The sequence below is a fragment of the Nelumbo lutea genome, chromosome 3, assembly GCF_056320005.1.
Source record: "Nelumbo lutea isolate HS-2025 chromosome 3, American lotus-T2T, whole genome shotgun sequence".
NCBI classification, from domain to species: domain Eukaryota; kingdom Viridiplantae; phylum Streptophyta; class Magnoliopsida; order Proteales; family Nelumbonaceae; genus Nelumbo; species Nelumbo lutea.
Genome location: NC_142686.1, coordinates 48,041,535 through 48,049,592, shown reverse-complemented (window position 1 = coordinate 48,049,592; position 8,058 = coordinate 48,041,535). Strand labels below are relative to the sequence as shown.

The window sequence follows — 8,058 nt, the reverse complement described above, 5'->3', positions numbered from 1 at the left end:
GAATCATCCGGAGGCCGCTTCGGCGGGTGCGGAAGGTTCGATGGCCACCAAACCCACTCCCTCCTACTACCACTCACCCACCGAGCATCCTAACACCTTCTGATCACCCATCGGCCCAACGGTGGAAAACAATGGTTCTGCAAAAGCACCATTTCCCAACATCGGCCTTTCCCATTGGCTCGGGGAATCTCCGACTCCTTTGGGATGTCTAGGAAACCTCTCCCCACCCCATGGAGGTGGTTTCGCTACCTAACTACCCCCACACCCACTCTCTGAGACTACTTCTCGAAAATGGAAGAATCACCGGGAGGCCACTTCGGCAAGTGCGGAGGGGTTCGATGGCCACTACACCCACTCCCTCCTACTTTCACTCACCCACCGAGTATCCCAACACCTTCCGGTTGCCCATCGTCCAACGGTCCAGGTGGACGGTTTGAAATGGTGGTTTTACAAAAGCACTATTTCCCATTGTCGGCCTTCCCCATTGGCCTGGGGCATCTCCACCTCCTTTATGGACGTCTAGAAAACCTCTCTCCACCCTGTGGAGGTGGTTCTGCCATTCGTCTACCCCCACACCCACCCTCCGGGATTGTTGCTCAGGAATGGCTGAATCACTTGAAGGCCACTTCGGTGGGTGCGGAGGGGTTCAATGACCACCAAACCCACTCCCTCCTACTGCCACTCACCCACCAAGCATCTCAACATCCTCCGATCGTCCATCGGCCTGATAGTCCGGGTGGGCGGTTGGAAACAGTGGTTCTGCAAAAGCGCTGTTTCCCACTGCCAGCCTTCCCTATTCGTCGGGGCATCTCCACCTCCTTTACCGACGTGTAGGAGACCTCTCCCAACATCATGGAGGTGATTCCGCCGCCTGTCTACACTCGCACCGCCCCCCTCCGCGACAGCTTCTTGGAAATGTAACCGTGACTCCACATCTTGGTGCTAGCACCATAGAAGTTCAGGAAGGAGTGGCAATTGAAATAGCTGAAGCTGCCGTTGGAGCTTTAAAAGGGAGCTTGCTGCTACTGCAGTAAATGCACCAATGGTTCCTGCTGAGGTATCCTTGCAAATTCTCACCCATGTTACTATCATCTTTATTGAAATTGGAAAACCGGCAAATAAACTTTCTCGTAAAATGGTTCCTGCTGCCTTTATTTTTTTTCCCGATTGGTAGTTGTTTTTGACTTTTTCATCAGTTGGATTTGAACATTAGAAATCATTGTTTGGTGCAATGGTAAAACCTTAGGACAAGAAGTCTGATAATGCAGGTTCCAGTTTAGAAGTGGCTACTTTGTGCACATCCAATTTACCCCTCCCAGGACCCTGGATGGTTGGAGCGACCCTTTAGTAATGGCCCTCTAGTAGGCTTTGGAATTTACTTTTGTCATTTACAATTCCAGGATATCCAATCCTCTCCATAAATTGTTCAGGTGGAACTTAGTATTACTGGAAACCCTGTACACTTGTGGTCTGGGGATGAACCATTCAATTCGTCACCTCTTGGAATTTTGCAAATTGAAATTTTGACCTACCCTACTGTGTACAATGCCAGCATGGGTAAAGGAAGAAGCCAACTTCCTTTCAAGTTGGCTTATGAGGACAGAAAAACCTGTATCAGTCTGACACTGCTGGGTTAGAACTTGGAATATTAATTGGGGATTGCTAGAATGTATTGCGTTCTTCTGTGAGGTTATTTCCCCTGTGATTGAATCAAGATGGAGAATTCCATAAAACAATTTCTGGCCTACAATACTTAGGTAAAGCACACTTAATCTAGTCCAACAGTTTGAACCACTTTTTTTTTTATAATTTTTAATCTTTTGTTCATAATTATCGTATAAATCCAAAAGTTTGAAGTTTGAACTTTGGGAGAAGGACTAGGACTTGATAGCCTCTTCATTTCTAGAGTCTTGTGTTATGAGGAGCTTGCACCATTTGTTGTACTAGCAGAGGAGCTTGGCAGACTGGCTGTAATCAAATTCTTTCTGACTACAGGTTCTATCATGTCATCAAATTCTTTCTGACTACGGATTCTATCATGTCATCAAACGCACATGGTTTGTGTAAAAGTGTTGAGGGATTGGCATTATAAAGTTATGGATAGGAGCCCCATTAAGAATTCAGAGAGACATCCTAAAATATGTAATCAATTTTTTAGTATACACTGCAAGTAGTATGTGATAAACAATTGATGTTATTTTTTTAGGCAATTTCTTAGTTTTCCCAAACCATGTGCTAATTTCCTGTTCGTCATCAGTTAATATTTTCATGTACTTTATTTCTTTGTTTTGAGATATTTTGTTATCTTATTGCCCTTTAAGATATAATTATTTATAGCATGCACTTATTCTTGGACTAAGAATAATTTTTCTGTTATGTCTTCCACTTTATTAGGAGGCATATTGAGGATTGCAGATATACTATAGTGCTTCTTTTTTTTGAGTCATCAAAAACTTGGTCAAGCTCTTCTTATGTAAAAAATTTATGTAACCTTTGTAATTTCTATAGGAATTATTGCTAACTCTTTCTATATTATTATTTTGGATTTGTTGAACACTTTGAAATTCATGTTTGAAGGAATTCTATATTGTTAGCTTTGGAAGCACAAAAATCTGCTGAATTTTTCTTATCAAATATGAAATGTCATCTTTTTGTCTTTTGTTCTTGCAAGAGATCAAAGGTCTTTGGCCACATATTTACCAAATGCACCCTAACACTAATATTGTAGATTTTTGGGTTTGTGGTTTGAGGAAAAAGGTTTATTGTTGTTGGATTCATGTAGCGGATCCATACTCATCTTCACATTCTATTTTGAATATGCAATAGCTGTTGGATTCAAGTAGCTGACCCATACTTATATTCAAGAGTTGTTTATAAATAAGAGGTGGAAGCTGTTGGAATGGGCCTAAGAATTTTGTACTCTACCCATCCCTGCTGATCTTCATACCCATAAATCTTCAGCTACCTGTTGCATCGCATGTTCTCCTTTTGTGCTGATGCCTTCTCATCAATGGATGAGGTTGAGTTTGTTTTCTCATTATTTATATGTTAAGTGCAATTTAATAAAAAGAATTCATTTTCATGTATTGTAAATGCGCTACAATTTGTAACTGATGATGACTACTTGGTCTATCCAATGCAGTGACTAGAATTCAATCATATTTGTCTCATGTTCTACAGTTGAACCGATAACCAGTTGTTCCTCATGTCCTTTCCTTCTTCTCGCCGGAAGAACTCGAGCAACCCGGATTCACTACCGTTGGTTATCTCATTGCGATGGACATCTCTTCAATGACAGCACCTCAGCAGCCCTCATATAAAGCCTTCTCCAAATTCAGTAGTTTCATCTCCCAGAGGTCTGTTCCTCTGTCCAAGATTCTTCTTCTTTTTGTTTCTTATTCCTAGATTTCTTCTTCTTTATGTTTCTTTGTTTAATTGTCAGTCTTATTCCTAGATGATGTTCTTTTTGTCGTTTTGGCATCTCCATCGGTGCTATCTAATCTCCGTCTTCTTCCTCCTTTCTCCCCTTTCCTTTTCAGACTTCAGAAGGAGCTGATGTCTCTCATGGTATGTGATTTCTCTTATTAGGCTCTAGAAGGAGCTGATGTCTTTTCAGAATTTGAGTTTTCTATCTTTAAATTCTTTGTTTTGGGTCATTAATCAAAAGTCATAGTTCGATTCTTTCTACACAAAATTGGGTTTCCATTATCTTGAATTTCTTATAAGTTAATGATATCTGAAAACTATTGAATAATCTACTTTGGTGGGAAGAGATATTATTTTTCCTTTTTTTCTTCTTTACTTTTTTCATGCAATCTTGAAATTAGCTTTGCAGGGGCGGAGCCAGGGGTGGCGGAGGGGAGCCATGGCCCCCCTATCTTGTTGGTTACATGTTAAAAGCAAAAACAATTGTAGTCTTTTGGCATCCTATTTTCATTTGCTTTGTTCTCTGGATGCAAAATTCTAAATTGTTGGTCCACAATAATTTCAGTCTTAAATACTTAAAAAAGAGTTCGCATGTTCAGGAAACCATTCCCTGAATAACTGGATTTTCCCTCTCTGCAAATTAATCTTGGCAGCCCTCCTAGAAGTTACAAGTCCCTTTTACTTGTACACATTGATTTTCTGGTGCTTGCAATATTGTATAAGGGGTTCATGACCTAACTTTGTTCTTTTGTTTGCTAGATGTTTGGGGTTATCCGGGTCATGTAGCAAATAAAAGAAAGAAAAAAAAAAGTTCTTATTTTTCCTTTCCTCAACTTGAAGTCTTTTTGTGGATATGTGGAGTCGCTATGGGTTATTTTCTTTGTCGGAAAATTAATAGTGATAAAAAAGAATATAATTCAGAAAACTTCATTGGATTTGAGTATGTGGGGATAAAATAATAGGAAAATTTACTTGCTAAACTTTTGTTTGAAGAGATAATAACTAGGTCCTTTATTTATACTAAAATGTTTCTGCTAATAGAGAGTTTTGCTTTCCTTGGATTTTATGCTTTTACTAATTCATCTAATTTTGTGATACTGCAGGTGGCATGATTTGTTTAGTATAGTTATGAAACAAAAATGGGTTCAATTCTACAAACCATTCTTTTTTTACGAAGATTAAGGGTGGAACACTTCATTTATACAAAGTTACAAATATTTTAAGGTGATTGTAATGGAAGGGAATATAACATTTCTTCGTTCAATTATTAGAGGACAAACACCAACACATTGTGATTTTGATTTTTTATTTATTGTCTTATTTGAATATAAAGCATTTATTTTCTACCTCTTGACAAAATCATTTCCAAGTATTTATTTTGAATATAAAGCATTAAAGCATCCGGAGATCATTATCCTGTCATTCGCCCCTGCAAAGCAGGGGCCACCCCGCTAGTTTTAAACAACTAAGCAATCATCGGTCGCCATTTCAACTACCAATCTACCATCCGAACCAAGAACCAGGAAGTTGTACAAACCAGCTGTTTAATCGTTCTTTCACAAATTTCCTGGAGGCCCACCACCAAAAATAGCACAACCATCGTTATTTCAGTTACGAGAAACTGAAAAGAAATCCAACGCGATCACGTATATAAAGCAAAGCAAAGGTCGGTGATCATCGAGCAAGGAGGAAGAAGAAGAAGATCGAGAATGGCGTCTTCTATCAAGCTCGTGCTCCTCAGCACTCTTGCTGTTCTCCTTCTCCTTCCTTCGTCGGGTGACTCGGTGATCACCACCAAAGGATACGTCACCGACCACGGTGGTCCTCTCCTCAAGGGCGACGTGAACCTCGCCATCTTATGGTACGGCAACGTCGGTCGCATCCAGCAATCAGTCATCCTAAAATTCATCGGCTCGCTTAGCAAATGCAACCCCAACCTCGATCCACAAGTGTCGACGTGGTGGAATATGGTAGAAAGTTATCAAAGTGCAGGCAAGCGTCGGCATGAGGGTGAGGGCGACCTTAAAAAGGACGCTCCGCCAACTCCAATTCGGGTGCGTATCGTGAATGAGACAGCCGACCGATCATATTCTTTCGGCAAAACCATAACCCCGCATTTGATACCCGATCTTGTGAAAAAAGCAACTGAGGGCGCTTCACCGTCAACCGTGGCTGTCATCCTCACGGCGAGAGATGTTTCGGTCAAAACTCTGTGCACCGGCAAATGCTCAGAGCATGGGTCGGTGGGTAAAGGGTCGTCGTCTCAATTGTATGTGATGGTCGGGAACCCAATGGATGAATGTCCTCAGGATTGCGCTTGGCCCTTCTATAAAAGCGTGTTGAGGCCAGTCACATTCTCAATGGTGCCACCAAATGGAGATGTGGCAACTGACGCCATGGTCATTAGCCTTGCCCAAGCGCTTGCTGGTCTGGTCACAAACCCTTACCACAATGGCTACTTCCTGCAAGGTTATAGGCATCAGATCGAGGCCGCCACAGCTTGTCCAAACATGTTCGGAAGTGGCGCATTCCCGGGTTACACCGGCAAGATGCGTTTTGATCCAAGGACTGGTGGATGCTTTAATGCACACGGGCCTGCTGGAGAGAAGTTCCTGCTCCCGGCATTATGGGACCCAGCCACATCCTCATGCTGGACCCTCATCTGATCTGATTACTACTTGCTTCTCCGTTTACTCCATGTTGGAGTTTAGCCTTGTGGCGTGTGAGAAAGTGGGAGACAAAAGAAAGAGGACCATGTTTCTTGAAATGTTGAAATGTTTATTACAACTCTTGTATATATGTGTTTTATGTAAATTTGTTAAACTATTCTTGTGGTTTAGTTAATTGATTACCTCTAGTATCCTAAAGTACCTTTTTGCCATTAAGGTGGTTAATGGAAAAACAAAAAAGACTATTTTACCCATTATTTACTTCAAATTTTTACAATGCTTCGTCAATTCGTTTGAGATAGCTAGCAATGGCAAGACAAAAGGGAGAATTAAGCATGTAAATTAACTTAAAGACATGTCGAATCCATCGTTTTTGAGTTCCATGTACTCTTGACACAGCGAGCATGACTCGTAACAGCAATAAACCAGGTATTCGGCACAAGGGTGTAAAGTGCTCCATCGGTTCCATAGGTTGCACTCATCTCATATTTATTGTTAGCATCATTTCAAATTTGGAAACCCAGAAATCCAGAATTCACCACTTCATCATAAAAAATGTTTAACTGTTATACTCACAAGAGGTTCCTTTGTCGATTATCACTGAGATCTAGCCGAAGGTAATGCATGGAAACCAACATGTCACAAAACCTGTTAAAAATGGTGGAGACACATCAAGTCATGAAGAATTAAATTGGATGAGTTCAGAGAGTAAAACAAGAGCTAGATAACCCAGAATTCTTATTGTTCAAAACATCGTCAAAGTAGTCGCATAGACCAATGGACCAATCAATTGGGGCCTGAGCTTGAACTAGAATGGCAGACAGGGGATTATTCTGATTGTATTGTTCTGCTTTTTCTGAATACATCTTTCAATCAAACAAGACTCAACACTACACTACTTAAGAGAGGTTTATTCAGCTAAAGATAGAACGTAGAACGTAGAAACTTTGAATTGGGTATATATTAGGAGGAAGATTGAAGCCAAGAAGGAATGGTCAAATTTGGCATAACTGTGTGGGGTATGGCAAGTTGTCGGGGCATTGCAGAATCTAAGCATTAAGCAGGCTATGCAGAATCTAAGCAAGCTGTCACAGCATGGATTTTAAATTAGCAAAGCCATAGAAACTATAGTAGATGAAGGAGGAGACGAAGTAGTAGCGACAATCTGAAGTTTGGGATCCTCTTGTTGGGTGCAGGTCCAGCCCATATGAGGGGCTCACCCCACCTTTTCATACTTCCAAATAGGAGCCGTATTGTGGAAGCCAAAAAGGGGCTCCCACCTTTTTGATTTGTAAGCACAGAGGTGAGAAAGAAAAAAAAAAATAGAAAGGGAATTGAAGGTTTTTCTGAGTTTTGAGTTTTGTGAAGATGAGAAGAAAGGGCTGGTTTCTATTCCATTTAAGGCCAAGCTTGGATGTGTTTTCAAGCCCATTTTTTATGTGATTAAGTGTTGTTCAAGGAGTTAAGAATCTCACTCCAATTTAAATTGGTTGTCTCTTCCTTTCTTCTTAGTTCCATATTTACAACAACTTGGTGAGATCCAAACCTTTGTTCTTGTTGAATCCACCTTATATTTGGTAATGTTAATGATGTACTTGTAAGCCAAGAATTATTTCTTTTATGTTTATAAACATCTATTTGTTATTAGAGATGACTATTGTACTCATTAATTTCTGAATTAGTGGAAGATTTTCACGGAACATAGGTTTCATAGTTTTTCCCCAATTTTGGGGTTTAATTTCCATGTAAAAATTCCGATGTGCTATTGTGTGGTGACTGCTATTTGTATTTTCTCTTGGATGAATTGTTTAACTATTGTCATTGTTGTTGACAAACCCATTTTAACACACAAACTTAGGGGATAGATTCTTGTTGCCTTGGAATTGCTTTTCATACTCATTTCTGCTACTATAGTGTAGCTTCCCCAACAATGGTATTAGAGCTAGTTAGCTTAAATTAATTG

General features: G+C 40.4%; 1 long non-coding RNA gene and 1 pseudogene across 2 annotated transcripts; both read left to right on the top strand.

The window, feature by feature from the left end:
- Window positions 1-3,221: 3,221 nt before the first annotated feature.
- LOC148864783 (uncharacterized) lies at window positions 3,222-4,683 on the top strand. The gene is made up of 3 exons (XR_016109749.1): window positions 3,222-3,356; window positions 3,540-3,567; window positions 4,530-4,683. It is a non-coding gene; the product is annotated as an uncharacterized LOC148864783 (long non-coding RNA).
- A 384-nt stretch (window positions 4,684-5,067) lies between these two features.
- Window positions 5,068-6,293, top strand: LOC148864782 (protein EXORDIUM-like 4 pseudogene; annotated as a pseudogene). The gene has a single exon (XR_016109547.1). The product of XR_016109547.1 is annotated as a protein EXORDIUM-like 4 pseudogene (transcript).
- Window positions 6,294-8,058: the final 1,765 nt, after the last annotated feature.